Genomic DNA, 17,625 nt, shown 5'->3' on the forward strand with positions numbered 1-17,625 from the left:
GGCTTCTTATCTAAAATGAAATACAGGGTGCAAAGAGTCAGGAGATAGAAGGGTAGTTATAATGGAGGGAAGGACAACAAAGATTCTGCAAAACTTTTTTCTCTTTTTCTAGAAAGCGGCAAAAATTTAAAGGGACAAAGTGAACAATAGCACTAGAACTATTGTACATAACTGGTATATATTGATTAAAAGAATGATCATAGATATCCTGGCATTTTCCCCTCATTCAATTTAATTTCCAGTTCAAAGTTAATGTTCTTTAATTCAAAACAAAGCTTCATAGATATAGGTCTCACATGTTAAATATGAAGAAAATGCTTTTAAAGCTGATTTTGACTTGGTAATTCAAAAACCCCATAAGAAAGTAAATAAACCAGATTTGTGGTTTCAAAAGTTGTAGTTTCATTGTGTAGTAAATCTATAGGAAGAATCTGAGCTCTAGGGAATGCTTAGATTACTAAAGCTGAACTGTTCTGTGGAATGAAATTTACCAACGGAAAAGTTTTTTTTTAATAACAAACCAAGTTTGTTTTTTCTTAGTTGTTATAATTCAGTTTGTTTTTTTCCCAGTTATGCTTGAAACATTGAGCATCTGTTTTTGCCCTGCAAATGAGAAATACTATAGTAAAAATAGGGTTCTGGAAAAGTTGAGCATTTAATTTTTCCTAAAAAAAGTTAACTTCAGCAAATTGCTTTGACCTTTTTAAAATGAGAGAGTCTTTATTTCATGTCTGTGTTTTGCCAGAGCTGTAAAAAAAGTATCATTGTGAAGCAGGATATTTCCCTGACCCCTTTGCAGGAGTCTCTCCTTTGCTCAGCCTGCCTCTCTCAACTCCTCACGGGAAGGAGAGCGTGGGTGAACAAGGCAGGAACTGGAGGGCTTAAGTGCTGGAACCAGCTGGCTGCTGTGGCAGCGTCCAGGCTGTGGGGTGCCTGTGACTCCCAAGGCTCCAGAGGGCATATTACAGTGCTCTTTTAGCTCTGCCATCTGTGGACGGCTTAAGTGTTAACAGCTCAGTGGGCCCTTTGCCCCGTTGTGTGGGGTGGCTGCCCTCTGCCAGCAAGGGCAAAGGGCCAGTGTGACAGCCTTTTGTATCAGTACTTGTGGCTCCTGAGCTCTTGTCTGGCGTCCAGGAAAAATGAGGTCACACGAATGAACTGAAGGATGGTAAATGCAGATTTTATTGCTGATGAAAGTGGCTTTTAGCAGGAAGGGGAGCTGAAAAGGGGTTGGTGGGGTGGGGGTAGGTAATCTTTCCCTGAAGTCCAGCTGTCTCCAGCTGTATTTTTCTCCAAAATTACACCAAGCTGTCCCTCTAAAGTCAACCCGCTTCTCTCCAACATCCTGATGTCCAGCTGGTTCTCCTCTCTGCCAGCTGAGTCTGGGGTCTTTATAGGCACAGAATGGGGCAGGGCAGGGCCATGGGTGGTTTAGGAAAACATTCAAACAGGAAAATAGGGATATAAGTTCTTGCTTTGGGCCGAGGTTTCAGGCATTTTGGCTTGAGGGTGGGGTTTTCACTGGTGACCCATCCTTTTCTGCCTAGAATTTCTTTGCCTCCTGTCCCCATCAGTTGCTTTTTGTAACTGGTATCTAATTACTATAAAATGAATTTAAATATTACTATAAAATGAATTTAAATTTTAGACTATAACATAGACACTAAGTGCTTACCAGTTTTGGTTGAACTTAGCCTAGATTTGCACTTAGTTGGAAACAAAGTAAAGCTTACATGTTGTTGCGACTTTCTCTGAAACAAATCTATTCATGTAATTCATTTGCATGTCTGATATTTGGTCCCATGAAATATATAATATTACAATATTCCATTTATTCATTTATACGTTTAAAGTTTCATTGCTTTGGGTTTTAGTAGTCTAATCTGTAAATATACTGGCTTTATCTACCTGATTATACTACATTAAAAAGAAGGGTCGGCCAGGTGCGGTGGCTCATGCCTGTAATCCCAGCACTTTGGGAGGCCAAGGTAAGTGGATCACAAGGTCAGGAGTTCGAGACCAGCCTGGCCAAGATGGTGAAACCCCGTCTCTACTAAAAATAAAAAAATTAGCCAGGTGTAGTGGCACACGCCTGTAGTCCCAGCTACTCGGGAGGCTGAGGCAGGAGAATCCCTTGAACTTGGGAGGCGGAGGTTGCAGTGAGCCAAGATCACACCACTGCACTCTAGCCTGGGTGACAGAGCGAGACTCCATCTCAAAAAAAAAAAAAAAAAAAGGGTCTATGGTAGTCATTGTTCTTGGTGGTATTTCATTTATAGACTCTTATTTTGTAATGAGTTATGCTTTTATTCAGCAATAGACCATGTTTTCATATTTTCCTTTTGTCAGTAATACTTGTAAATTCCTTATTTAATGAAATGAATAGTGGAGTTAAACTTGAACAGCTTAAATTAAATTAAGTCAGTTTCAGTTAAAACTATTGATTACTCCAAGCCTATTAGCCAATATCTAGTGGAAGTCAGAGCTGTGCTTCTTAAGAGTGTGGTCTGTAGACCCTATTCCTGTCTGTGAAATGGAGAAGTATATAGAAATGAAGTGTGTTTAAGAACTCTTTGATAGTGATTTGACAGTGTGGCAACATCTCAGCCCTTTTAAAAACAGTTTTATTGAGGTATAATGTAAATACCTTAAAATGTGCCCAAGTGTATAATTTGATTATTTTTAGTAAATTTATGGAGTTGTGCACCATCACCAAAATCTTGTTTTAAAACACTTTCTGCTTGGGTATGGTAGCTAAAGCCTATAATCTCAGCACTTAGGGAGGCTGAGGCAGGAGAATGACTTGAAGCCAGGAGTTCAAGATCAGCCTGGACAACATAGTAAGACTGTCTTAACCGGGTGTGGTGGCTCACGCCTGAGCCACCTGTAATCCCAGCACTTTGAGAGGCCAAGGCGGACGGATCACCTAGTGTGGGAGTTCCAGTCTAGCCTGACCAACATGGAGAAACCCTGTCTCTGCTACAAAAAAAAAAAAATTAGTTGGGTGTAGTGGCGCATGCCTGTAATCCCAGCTACTCAGGAGGCTGAGGCAGGAGAATCGCTTGAACCAGTAGGTGGAGGTTGTGGTGAGCCGAGATCGCCCTCCAGCCTGGGCAACAAGAGCAAAACTCCATCTCAAAAAAAAAAAAAAGACTCTGTTTCTACAAAAAAATAAAAAAATTAACCAATTATAGTGGCACATGCCTGTCATAGTCCCAGCTATTTGGGAGGCTGAGGTGGGAAGATTACTTGAGCCCAGGAATTTGAGGCTGCAGTGAGCTGTGATCACTACACTCTAGATTGGGTGACAGAGCGGGACCATGTCTCTTAAGAAAACAAAAACAAAGTCTTCTTTTCCTTATCCCCCAATATTCTCTTGTTTGTGATCAATTCCTGCTCCCTACCCCAGCCACAAGCAAACATTGATCTTCTGTCACTTTATTTTTGCGTTTTCCAGAAATTTCATATACACATATTAGTACAATATAGTTTTTATGTCTGGCTTCTTTTCACTTAGTGTAATGTTTTTAAGGTTCCTCCATATTGTTGAATGTGTCAGTAGTTTGCTCCTTTTTACTACTGAGTAGTATTGTTATAACACATTTATCCATTTACCAGTTGCTATTCATTTTGGATTGTAGTTTGTGCTGTTATGAATGATTGTCAGTTATGTACATTTGCTTACAAGTCTTTATGTGGACATATGTTTGCATTTCTCTTGTGGAGATACTTAGGAGTGGACTTCTTTAACTTTGTAAGAAACTTCCAGACTGTTTTCCAAGGTGGCGATATACAGTTTTACAATCCCACCAGCAATGTATCAGGATTGCATACCAACACTCCGTATGGTCAGTCTTTTTTTTTTTTTTATAGCTATCCTTTTTTTTTTTTTTTTGAGACAGAGCCTCGCTCTGTCACCCAGGCTGGAGTGCGGTGGCCAGACCTCAGCTCACTGCAAGCTCCGCCTCCGGGGTTCACGCCATTCTCCTGCCTCAGCCTCCCGAGTAGCTGGGACTACAGGCTCCGCCACCTCGCCCGGCTAGTTTTTTTTTTTTTTGTATTTTTAGTAGAGACGGGATTTCACCGTGTCAACCAGGATGGTCTCGATCTCCTGACCTCGTGATCCGCCCGTCTCGGCCTCCCAAAGTGCTGGGATTACAGGCTTGAGCCACCGCGCCCGGCCTATAGCTATCTTAATAGATGTATACTGGTATCTCATTGTGGTTTTGATTTGTACTTCCCTAATGACTAATGATGTTGACCATCTTTTCATGTGATTTTTAGCCATTTATGTATTTTTTTGGTGAAATGTCTGTTCAATCTTGATCCGTTTGAAAATTTTGGAGTCTTATTATTGAATTCTAAGAGTTCTTTGTATATTCTGAATACAAGTTCTGTATCAGGTACATGCTTTGCAAGTATATTCTCCCATTCCATGGCTTGTCTTTTAATTTTCTTAATGGGCTGGGCGTGGTTTCTCATACCTGTAATCCCAGCACTTTGGGAGGCAGGTGGATCACCTGAGGTCAAGAGTTCAAGACCAGCTGGCCAACCTGGCGAAACCCCATCTCTACTAAAAATACAAAAATTAGCTGGGTGTGGTGGCGGGCATCTGTAATCCCAGCTACTCAGGAGGCTGAGGCAGGAGAATCACTTGAACCTGGGAGGTGGAGGTTGCAGTGAACTGAGATCCTGCTGTTGCACTCCAGCCTGGGTGACAGAGTGAAACTCCGTCTCAAAAAAAAAAAATTCTTAATGATATCTTTTAAAGAGTGGAAGTTTTAAATTTTGATGAAGCCCAATTTATCTTTTTATTTTTTTCCTGCACGGATTGGGTTTTGGTATCATGTCTGAGAATTCTCTGCCTAACTCAAAGTCAGAAAGACTTTTTCCCAGTTTTATAGTTTTATCTCGTATATTTTAAAGTCTGTGATCCTGTTTGAGTTAGTTTTTTTTTGTTTTGCTTTTAAATGGAGTCTTTCTCTGTCATCCAGGCTGGAGTGTAGTGACGCAATCTCAGCTCACTGCAACCTCTGCCTCCCAGGTTCAAGCAGTTAGTTCTCTGCCTCAGCCTCCTGAGTAGCTGGGATTACAGGCACCCACCACCAAGCCTGGCTAATTTTTGTATTTTTAGTAGAGACAAGGTTTCACCATCTTGGCCAGGCTGATCTTTAACTCCTGACCTCGTGATCCACCTGCCTCGGCCTCCCAAAGTGCTGGAATTACAGGCGTGAGCCACCATGCCCGGCTGAGTTAGTTTTTGTATGAGGTGTAAGAGTCTAAGTTTACTTTTTTGCATATGGATATCCAGTTGTTACAACACGTTTTGTTGGTGAGGCTATCCTTTCCTCCATTGAATTGCCCTGACGCCTTTGTTGAAAATCAGTAGACCATGTGAAGATTTATTTCTGGACTCTCTTCTGTTACATTGATACATATATCTGTCTTTATCTTTATGCTAGTACACTGTATTGATTAGTATGGCTTTATAGTAAATATAGTTTAATAAGTAAGGAAGATACATCCTCCAGTGACTTTTCCCTCCAGAGTTTTTTGGGCTGTTTTGGTTTCTTTACATTTACATATAAAATTTAGAATCAGGTTGTCAGTTCTTACAAGAATATCTGCTTGGAATCTGATAGAGAGTGCACTGAATCGGTAGGCCAGTTTGTGTAGAACTGTCATCTTAACACTATGGAGGCTTTCAGTCCATGAACTTACTACTATATCTCTGCATTTATTTGGATCTTAATTTCTCTCAGCAGTGGTTTACAGATTTAAATGTACAACTCTTGCATTTTTTTGTTAAGTTTATTGCTAAATAATTTATTCTTTTTTTTTTTTTAATGGTGTCTCACTCTATCATCCAGGCTGGAGTGCAGCGGCACAATCTTGGCTGACTGCACCCTCTGCCTCCCAGGTTCAGGAGATTCTCCTGCCTCAACCTCCTGATAGTTGGGACTACGGGCCCACACCGCCATGCCCAGCTAATTTTTTTTTTTTTTTTGTATTTTTAGTAGAGACAGGGTTTCACCATGTTGGTCAGGCTGGTCTCAAACTCCTGACTTCAAGTGATCTGCCCACCTCAGCGTTCCAAAGTGCTAAGATTATAGGCATGAGCCACCATGCCCAGCTGTATTTCCAAAGGGTAGTTTTGCTACATATAAAAATCATCAGCCAGGTGTGGCAGCACCTGCTGACGGTGGGAGGCTTGCTTGAACCCGGAAGGCAAAGGTTGTAGTTAGCCAAGATCGCACCACTGCACTCCAGCCTGGGCAACAGAGTGAAACTCCGTTTAAAAAAAAAAAAAAATTTTTTTTCATTGATAATTTTTTGTTTTAGTACGTAGAATATGCCATTCCACACAATATGTCATATTGTTCCCCTGTTGTAATGAGTCATTCTTCTCCTGTTGCTGTCAATATTTTCCTTTGTTTTTAGCAGTTTGACTATCATACAGCTTAGTATGGATCTCTTGGGAATTTCCTCAAATGTTGGCCATTATTTCTCCAAAAAAACATTTCTCTTTCCTCTCCTTCTTGGGATTCTATTACACATATATAAGTAAGCTTGATGTTTCCCTACCAGGTGACTGAGGCTCTGTTCCTTTTTTCCCAGTGTTTTTTTTTTTTTTCCCCCTGCTCTTTAGATTGTTTAATTTCTGTTGATCTCTTTTCAAGTTCACTGTTCCTTCTGCTGTTTTGGATCTGCTGTTAAGTCTGTCTAGTGAATTTTTCTTCTGGTATTGTATTTTCAATTAGAATTTCCCTTCATTTCCTGCCGGGCACAGTGGCTTATGCCTGTAATCCCAGCACTTTGGGAGGCTGAGGTGAGCGGATCACTTGAGATCAGGAGTTCAAGACCAGCCTGGCCAACATGGTGAAACCGTCTCTACTAAAAATACAAAAATTAGCTGGTTGTGATGGTACAAACTTGTAGTCCCTGCTACTTGGGAGGCTGAGGCAAGAGAATCACTTGAACCTGGGAGGCAGGGGTTGCAGTGAGCCAAGATTCACATCACTGCATTCCAACCTAGGCAACACTCCATCTCAAAAAAAAAAAAAAAAAGGAATTTTCCTTCTTTTTTTTTTTTTTTTTTTTTTTTTTACAGTTTCCTTATTCAGGTTCCCATTTTGTTGAGTCATTGCAATTATATTTTCCTTTAATTATTTGAAATAATTTGATATACTTTTCTGTACTTCTTTGAACATATTTATATTAGTTGTTTTGAAGTCTTAGTAAGTCCATCAACTGGACCCTCTCAAGAATCAGTTTTCTAAGGCCGGGCACTGTGGCTCACTCCTATAATCCCAGCACTTTGGGAGGCCGAGACAGGCAGATCATGAGGTCAGGAGTTCGAGACCAGCCTGAACAACATGGTAAAACTCCGTCTGTACTAAAAATACAAAAATTAACCGGGCATGGTGGTGTGCACCTGTCATCCCAGCTACTCAGGAGGCTGAGGCAGGAGAATGTCTTGAACCCAGGAGGCAGAGGTTGCAGTGAGCCGACATCATGCCACTGCACTCCAGCCTGGGTAACAGAGTGAGACTCCGTCTCAAAAAAAGAAAACAAAAATTCAATTTATATTTATTGGTATTTGGGGTTTTTAATATGTATGAGTCACTCTTTCCTTCTTCCTTCATTCCCTCCCTCCCTCCCACACTCCCTCCCTTACTTTTTTCTTTCATTTAGGTAATGTATTGTGCTAACTCTGGATTCTCATTTTATTTTTTGAGAGTATTTGAAAAAAAAAAACAATTTTCTGGACTTAAGAATCTTCCTCCTCCAAGTGTACAGCCGTAATACATCTGTGCTAAAAAAAAAAAAAAAATCTAGTTTTTACTTTTTAGCCTGGCTTCTTGGGGTTGCCTCTGTATCTGCAGTGCTTAGTGATCAGCAAGTTATTTGGACAGAGGTTTTGCTCTGACACCTCAAGCCAGTAAGGCTTTCATCCTCTGCTGATTGATCTATGTAGGCTGAGGAGTACGTTCAAAGTTCAGCCCATTCTCAAGTCTGCTTTGACTTTTACTTTCCTATAGCTTCTCTTGGGTCTCCTTTATGCATTTATCTAGTTTTCTGTTTAGCTAGGGATGGTAGAGAGCTTATCTAGCTTTTCTGTGGCCTGTTCATTTACAGGATTTCCCTTTTAAATTTCCTCCTTGTTTATCACTCACCCAACTAAGACCCCAACTTCAGGCTAGTAAAACTGCAGGTTTTCTGTTTATTTCCTGCTGAGTTCTTGCTTTAGCTGACAGAGCTGTGGGGTTTCAAGTCCTTTTCAAATCGAGTTAGCCCTGTTGTCAGTAGAGCTGCTGATTGTTATGGCTAGCCCAGCCCTGGTAAAGTTAACTGTTCTCGAGGAAGCTGGAGATGGGGAATGGGAGCAGCTCTACTCTAGGCAAAGAAAGACACGGACTTCACTGTTCTTACTTAAAGCTTTAGCAGTTTCCCAATAATTTGTTTTCTGCCTTTGGTTGATTTCCAGAGCCCTGAAATGGTTGCTTTACACATTTTTTTGTTTGTTTTTGAGACAGGGTCTCTGTCACCCAGGCTGGAGTGCAGTGGCGCCATCTCGGCTCACTGCAAGCTCCGCCTCCCAGGTTCACACCATTCTCCTGCCTCAGCCCGTCGAGTAGCTGGGACTACAAGTGCCTGCTACCATGCCCGGCTAATTTTTTAATATTTTTTTTTAGTAGAGACGGGATTTCACCGTGTTAGCTAGAATGGTCTCAATCTCCTGACCTCGTGATCTGCCCACCTCAGCCCCCAAAGTGCTGGGATTGCAGGCATGAGCCACCATACCCAGCCTCCTCTCCTCTCCTCTCCTCTCCTTTTCCTCTCCCCTCCTCTCCCCCCCCCCCCCCCCCCCCCCCCCCCCCCCCCCCCCCCCCCCTCCCCTTTCTTTTTTTCTCTCTCCTCTCTTCTCATCCTTTTTCTTCTCTTCTCTCTTTTTTCTTTTCTTTTTCTTTCATTCTTTTCTCTTTCTTTCCTTTTCTTTTTCTTTTTTTCTTTTTTTCCCCAAAATGGAGTCTTGCTCTGTTGCCCAGGCTGGAGTGCAGTGGCACGATCTTGGCTCACTGCAACCTCCACCTCCCAGGTTCAAGCGATTCTCCTGCCTAAACCTCATGAGTAGCTAGGATTACAGGTGCCCACCACCATGCCTGGCTAATTTTTGTATTTTTAGTAGAGACAGGGTTTCACCATGTTGGCCAGACTGGTCTCGAACTCCTGACCTCAGGCAATCTGCCTGCCTCGACCTCCCAAAGTGCTGGGGTTACAGGCGTGAACCACCACGCTGGCCTTTTTTTTTTTTTTTTTTTTTTTTGAGAGAGTCTCCCTCTGTCACCAAGGCTGGAGTGCAGTGGTGTGATCTGTGCATACTGCAACCTCTGCCTCTGGGGCTCATGCCATTCTCCCACCTCACCCCCTCAAGTAGCTGGGACTACAGGCATGCGTCATCGTTCCTGGCTAATTTTTGTATTTTTTGTGGAGACGGGGTTTCACCATGTTGCCCAGGCTGGCCTCAAACTCCTTGGCTTACGTGATCCACCTGCCTCGGCCTCCCAACGTGCTGGGATTACAGGTGTGAACCACCACACCGGGTCTAGAATTTTTTTTCTTGCTATGTAATTTTGCTGAGCTATAGAACTTTTGAGAACTGTAGTAATGTGGTATAATTATTTTTAATAGATGTGTTTGAAAGTAACCGTAAGTCCACTTTCTTCTTTTGTAAGTTCTGTAAACATTTGATTTACCTGAAGGAGTACTTAATGAAAATCTTTACAAAGTAAAATAAGGCTGGTTACAGTGGCTTACACCTGTAATCTCAGCACCTCTGGGAGGCTGAGGCCGGAGTATGTATCACTTGAGATTAGGAGTTTGAGACTAGCCTAAGCAACATAGTGAGACCACATCTCTATAAATAAATAAAATAAATTAGCAGCCAGGCATGGTGGTTCACGCCTGTCATCCCAGCACTTTGGAAGACCGAGGCAGGCAGATCACTTGAGGTCAGGAGTTTGAGACCAGCCTGGCCAACGTGGTGAAACCCTGTCTCTACCAAAAATTACAAAAATTAGCTGGGTGTGGTGGCAGGCACCTATAATCCCAGCTCCTTGAGAGGCTGAGGCAGGAGAATCACTTGAACCCGGGAGGCGGAGGTTGCAGTGAGCCGAAATTGCACCACTGCATTCCATCCTGGGCAACAGAGTGAGACTCTGTCTCAAAAAAGAAAAAAAAAAAAAATAGCCAGGCATGGTGTTGTGTGCCTGTAGTCCCAGATGTTTGGGAGGTTGAGGCAGGAGAATCACTCAGGCCTAGGAGTTTGAGGCCACAGTGAGCTGTGATCCTGCCACTGCACTACGGGCTGGGTGACAGAGCAAGACCCTGTCTCTAAAAAAAAAAAGAAAAAAAAAGTAAAATAAAACTTTTCATAGCTGAGAAATATGGGCCAGGTGCAGTGACTCACATCTGTAATTCCAGCACTTTAGGAAGCTGAGGCAGGCGGATCACTTGAGGTCAGGAGTTCAAGACCAGCCTGGCCAACATGGTGAAACCCCATCTCTACTAAAAACACAGATTAGCTGAGCGTGGTGCCATATGCCTGTAATCCCAGCTACTTGGGAGACTGAGGCAGGAGAATTACTTGAACCCAGGAGGCAGAGGTTGCAGTGAGCTAAGGTCACGCCACTGCACTCCAGCTTGGGCAAGAGTGAGATTCTGTCTCCAAAACAAAAAAGAAAAGAAAAAAGGAAAAAACATGCAATGCAACTTTCTCTCCCTGAAAAATGTTTGATTTTTCATTCATCTCATTCAAAAAGGTTGAATTGTACTTTTTTGACAACTCATAGACAAGATTTTATTCTGGCCACTCAAGTTGTTTCTCTTTTTTTTTTTTTTTTTTTTTTTTGAGACGGAGTCTCCCTCTGTCGCCCAGGCTGGAGTACAGTGGCCGGATCTCAACTCACTGCAAGCTCCGCCTCCCGGGTTTACGCCATTCTCCTGCCTCAGCCTCCCGAGTAGCTGGGACTACAGGCGCCCGCCACCTCACCCGGCTAGTTTTTGTTTTTGTATTTTTTAGTAGAGATGGAGTTTCACCGTGTTAGCCAGTATAGTCTCGATCTCCTGACCTTGTGATCCGCCCGTCTCGGCCTCCCAAAGTGCTGGGATTACAGGCTTGAGCCACCGCGCCCGGGCTGTTTCTCTTTTTTTTTTTGGAGATGGAGTTTCACTTTTGTTACCCATGTTGGAGTATAATGGCGCAGTCTTGGCTCACTACAACCTCCACCTCCCAGGTTCAAGCGATTCTCCTGTCTCAGCCTCCCAAGTAGCTGGGATTACAGGCATCTACCACCATGCCTGGCTAATTTTTGTATTTTTAGTAGAGACGGGGTTTCATCATTTTGGCCAGGCTGGTCTTGAACTCCTGACCTCAGGAGATCCTCCCGCCTCAGCCTCCCAAAGTGTTGGAATTACAGGCATGAGCCACCACACCTGACCCCATTTCTCATTTTTAGGAGTAATTTTTTTCTATGTGAAATAGACTGGTTTTATTGATAGTGCTAGAGATGTTTTGAGTCTTTTATTCACTTCCACCTGAAGCATTTACATTATTTATATACCATTTTAAGTCTATTATTTTCTCTAAAAGTTAAATTCCAAACAAAGTTGTAAATTATATTTGTGGTTTTGGTACAAATTAAAACAATAATAGAGATCAGAGAAAGAAAAATATAACTTAGGAGCGGCTCACCAGCTGGTAAATCAACTGCATTTGCTTTTCGTGTACCTTCTAGTTCTTATCTGTTAGCAAGACTTCTTAAATTCTGCTTAGTGATAATCGTGCCATAAGATCATCTCCTTCAGTTACCTTTTTTTGAGTGTGTCCCAACCACCTAGTACAGTTAGTTGTGTATAATCTTCTTGAGGAGCAATCGGAAGAGACTTGCGACATACCATCATTAGCCTTAGCCTTGTTCCAGTGTTTTGTTGCTTACCCATCAAAACTTTAAACTTACATTCAGCATATTTGTTTCTGCCTTAATTTAAGATCATACTTCTTTTGTAGCTTCAGGGGAATAAAGAACAATTGTTTGACATCCTCTTTTTAAAAAACTTTGAGGGTAAATAAGAAAGGCAATGTGAATATGAGTAGTGGTATAAAACACTGACTGTTAGAACCAGACAAACTCAATTTTTAAATTTCATCTCTGTCACTAGCTACGTAGGCTGTCCTAGCAAGCTAGGAAGTCTCTTTACTGCTCTAGGTCTCCTCTTCCTTTCCTGTAAAATGGCAAGATCGCAGAAGACTTATGTGTAGGAATATCAAGAGCATTAACTGAGATAATTCATGTAGAGCTGCTTCATAGTGTCTAGCAGAATGAAGCACTCATTAATGCCAGCTGCTGTTATGGTGGTCTGTTTAGCCTTTTTAAACTTGAGACCATTTATAATTCCTGTAACTCAGTAGTTTTCACCTGTTAGACACAATGTTCCCTTTTTATTTTTATTTTTTTTATTATTATCTTTTGAGACAGAGCCTTGCTCCATCAACCAGGCTGGAGTGCAGTGGCACAGTCAGCTCACTGCAGCCTCAAACATTTGAGCTCAAGCGATCATCCTGCTTTAGCCTCTTAAGTAGCTGGGACCATAGGATAGCACCTGGCTACTTTTTAAAAAAATTGTGTTGTAGAGACAGGATCTCACTGTGTTGCCTAAGCGGGTCTCAAGTTTTAGGTTTCAAGTGCTCTTCCTGGCTTGGCCTCCCAGGGTGCTTGGATTACAGGTGCGAGCCACTGTGCCTGGCCAAAATTTGTATTTTAACCATTTTTAAGTGTATGACTCAGTGGCATTAGTACATTCTCATTGTTGTACAACCATTACTGCCATTCATGTCCAGAGCTCTTTTCATATTATAAAACTGAAACTCTATACCCATTAAACAGTAACTTACCATTCCCTCCCAGTTGTTGGCAACCACCATTCTACCTACTGTCTTTGTGAATTTGACTACTCTAGGTAACACATATTTCAGTGAGATTAGACTGAGTGCAGTGGCTCACACCTGTAATCCCAGTACTTTGGGAGGGTCATTTGAGCCCAGGAGTTTGAAACCAGCTTGGGCAACACAGTGAGATCCCATCTCTACAAAAAAATTTTAAAAATTACCCAGGGCATGGTGGGGCGTGCCTTTAGTCCACGCTTCTTGGGAGGCTGAGGTGGGAGGATCACTTAAACCCAGGAGGTTGAGTTTGTAGTGAGCCAAGGCTGCGCCAGTGCACTCCAGCCTAGGCGACAGAGCAAGACTCTCTGTCTCAAAACCGCCCCCCCAACCAAAAATTTATTATTGAAAAGTTTAAAATTATGAAAAGTAGAAGAGTATGAGGAACTCCTATATACCTGTAACTCAGGTTCAATAATTAGCTACATATGACTGTTTTTTTTTTTTGTCTGTGTTTCCACCCATCTCTGATGGTTTATTTTGAAGCAACTTTCTCCCACTATCTTAAGGAAAGACTTTTAAAATAAAACATAAAATGTACTAACCAGAATTGAAAAGAATTAATGTCAGTACATTATTACATATAGAATTAAGAACACCTGTTCATCAAAAGGCACCATTAAGAGAATGAAAAGGCAAGTTACAGAATGGGAGAAGAAACTTGGATTATATTTAACAGACAGAGAAATACAACAAATCAATAAGAAACAGACAACTCCCCTTTCCAGAAACTGGGCAAGAATAGGCATGTCAGGAAAGAGAACATCCAAATGGCTAATAATATATATAGGCACTCAGTCTCTTTAGAAGTAAGTGAAATGCAAATTGAAACCCTAATGAGATAACTATAATACTGATATCATACCAGAATCACTAAAATTGAAAAGAATAACAGCACCGGGCGTGGTGTCTCACAGCTTTAATCCCAGCACTTTGGGAGGCTGAGGTGGTCAGATCCCTTGAGCTCAGGAGTTTGAGACCAGCCTGAGCAACACGGCGAAACCCCGTCTCTACAAAAAGTGAAAAATTAGCCAGGCATGGTGGCGTATGCCTGTAATCCCACTGTAATCTCAGCTACTCAGGAGGCTTAGGCTGGAGGATTGCTTGAGCCTGGGTAGTTGAAGGCAGTGAGCCGTGATTGTATCACTGCACACAGCCTGGGCGACAGAGTGAGACCCTGTCTCAAAAAATAATAATAATAATAATAATAATAATAATGAAAGCAAAGAGTTTATGGGGAACAATAGAAACTTGGTGGGGCATGGTGGCTTACACGTATAATCCTAGCACTTTGGGAGGCTGAGATAGGCAAATCACCTGAGTTCAGGAGTTTGAAACCAGTCTAGCCATCATGGCAAAAAACCTGTCTCTACTAAAAATACAAAACTTTTCTGGGCGTAGTAACACACACCTGTAATCCCAGCTTCTCAGGAGGCTGAGACAGTAGAATCACTTGAGCCCAAGAGGTGGAGGTTGCAGTGAACTGAGATCATACCACTGTACTCCATCCAGCCTGAGCAACAGAGCAAGACTGTCTCACACACACATACACACACAAAAAAATCTCAAATACTGCTAGTGAGAATCTAAATTGGTACAGCGTCTTTGAAAAACTGTTTGACAGTATATACTGAAGTTGAAGCTACACATATCATATTTAGTTCTATTTTTGTATATATTCAACAGAAGTGCATTCCTAGCTACACCGTAACACTTGTACAAGAATATTGAAAACAGCATTGTTTGTATTGTCCCAAAACTGGAAGCAACCCGGTTGCCCATCACTAGCAGAATAGATAAGTAAATAATGGCATAGTCATACTGTGAAATAGTATTCAGAAATGAAAACGAATAAACTGCATTTACTTGTAAGAACCTAACATGAGTCTTACAACACGACGTTGAGCAAAAATCCAAATGCACACCAAAAATAAAATGCATGCAGGGTTATTCCTTTTATAGGTAATGGTAAGACTAAACCATAATATTTAGGGATGTATGCTTAAGTGGTATGAATTAGAAAGAAAGGAAGTGGAAGTCCAGAGAGCGATTACCTTTCGTGAGTGGGAGATGGAGAGGGGGCATGATGAAGACTTCTAAGTACTAGCAGTGTTTTATTTCTTCACCTGGGTAGTAGTACTTGGGTATTTGCTTTGTGATAAATTATCAGACCATAATCTTTTATGTATTTGCACCATACATGTGTTATATATCAGCATAACTTTTAAGAGGACATTTCATTTGCCCAGAACAGGCTTAAACAAGCGTGTTACTTAAGTAGAGTGTCTCTTATCTTCACAAGTTTAACACTTAAAGCTGCCTTGTGATAATTTTAACAATTATTTGGAGACAGGAATATTTATGATTGAAGTTGATTATTGACTTATAAGTCAGTTTAAGAAAAAAGAATCTGACAGGTTTAATTATCATTCACACGAAGGTTAATGAGTGAAGAGTGACAGATTTTGCAGTGCTGTAGTGTTATGAGAAAGGTCGTGGTTTAGTTGGAGACAGAAGCATGCGATTAGGATTGACCTATTCATTTCTGTACTTTGAAGCAAGGTAGATGGGTGGAGAGGGAAAGCATTCACTATTTTACAGTTCTAGAAGGAACATCCAAAGCAAAGTCTTTTATAACAACAAACAACTTCTCTCAGATCTAAACTGGAATTAGTACTATTATGTATGAAATGAAACACAGAGTTAAAATAAGAAATCATTTCCCATTCCTCACTGTCCAGATTCTTACTAGCTATTCTGTACTGATCTTAGTTAACTGGAAGTTTGAGTTTTAATACCTGGTTGTCCATCACTGGCAGAATAGATAAATAAATAATGTCATAATCATACAATGAAATATTATTCAGTGATTGTGTTAGTCCGTTTTCCTGCTGCTGATAAAGACATAACTGAAACTGGGCAATTTACAAAAGAAAGAGGTTTATTGGATTTACAGTGCCACGTGATTGGGGAGGCCTCGCAATCATGGCGGAAGGCAAGGAGGAGCAAGTCACATCTTATGTGTATCTCTTTTTGCAGCAGGCAATGAGAGAGTTTGTGCAGAGAAACTCCCGTTTTTGAAACCATCAGATCTCATGAGACCCATTCACTATCACAAGAGCAGCATGGAAAAGACCCGCCCCCGTGATCCAGTCATCTCCCACTGGCTGTCTCCCACAACACGTGGGAATTATGGGAGCTACAAGATGAGATTTGGGTGGGGATGCAGAGTCAAACCATATGAAAATGAATAAACTGCCTTTACTTGCAAGAACATAACATAAGTCTTACAATATGATGGTGAGCAAAAATCCAAATGCATGCCAAAAATAAAATGCATACAGGGTTATTCCTTTATAGATAAAGGTAAAACTAAACCATAATATTTAGGGATATATGCTTAAGTTGTATGAATTATAACGAAAGGAAGCATTAAAGATACTTTAATTTTTTGACTTACATAATTGAATTTCTTTGAGTATTCTTGTTGCTACAAAAAAATTACAACGAATTTCTTTACTGGTATACTGGTAGAATTCTTGTTGTTGTTGTTCTTGCTCTGTAGCCCAGGCTGGAGTGCCGTGGTGCAATCTCAGCTCACTGCAACCTCTACCTCCAATCTCGGCTCACTGCAACCTCCACCTTCCTGGTTCAAGCAGTTCCCCTGCCTCAGCCTCCCGAGTAGCTGGGATTACAGGTGCATGTCACCAAACCTGGCTAGTTTTTTTTGTATTTTTAGTAGAGATGGGGTTTCACCATTTTGGCTACACTAGTCTCAAGCTGCTGACCTCAGGCAATCTACCCGCCTTGGCCTCCCAAAGTGCTGGGATTACAGGCGTGAGCCACCACGCCCGGCCTGGTACACTTCTTAAGAATCTGAAAGACAGAGAGGAAGAGGAAAGAATTTTTTTAAAACTACATTTCATTTCATATGTAGGAAAACAAATTCCAGACTAATGAGAGATGTCCTGGAGACAGAAGAGTGGGCATTAAAGTCAGTATCATTGCCTCCTGGCTGTTCTCTAGCGTATAGTACTAATGATACGGAAGTCAGGGAGGGAAGTGCTGGGAAGGGAAGGGCCGTGGTCCCATTGAATGATATTGAAGGGCGGAAGGGTGTGGTCCTTGGCTAGGGCTCCATCCCAGGCCTACGACCTAGGTGGGGATAGGCATTTTTGTTTTCCTGGCCAAATGTTGCATTTCCCAAGACCACTCTGGCCTGCCACGCCCCCATCCTATGCCTATAGAAACTCAGAGACGCTAGCAGGAAGACACACAGGTGGCTCGACCTGGAGAGGAGCACATCAGGGGAGGAACACACGGGCTGCTGTAGGTAGAGAGGAATGCACCGACAGCCACCAGCACGCCAGCAGGTCACTGACCGGCAGAATGACATGGAGTTTGGCTGGGGCAGTAGGAGGAGAGCCTGGGCCACCTAGTGGCCCGACTCCAGGGAAAAACCATCTCCCTTCTGGCTCCCCCATCTGCTGAGAGCTACTTCCACTCAATAAAACCTTGCACTTACTCTCCAAGCCCATGTGTTAGTCTGATTCTTCTGGTACAACAAGGCAAGAAACCCCAGGATACAGAAATCACTCTGTCCTTGTGATAAGATGGGTCTA

General features: G+C 41.9%; 1 pseudogene across 1 annotated transcript in view; it reads left to right on the forward strand.

Annotated features, from left to right (window-relative positions):
• The window catches only part of LOC111542032, a 111,339-nt pseudogene that overhangs the window by 72,117 nt on the left and 21,597 nt on the right, over positions 1–17,625 (forward strand). The gene's annotated exons all lie outside the window — the stretch shown is intronic.

This window comes from Piliocolobus tephrosceles, chromosome 10 (assembly GCF_002776525.5).
Source record: "Piliocolobus tephrosceles isolate RC106 chromosome 10, ASM277652v3, whole genome shotgun sequence".
In the NCBI taxonomy this organism is placed as follows: Eukaryota; Metazoa; Chordata; class Mammalia; order Primates; family Cercopithecidae; genus Piliocolobus; species Piliocolobus tephrosceles.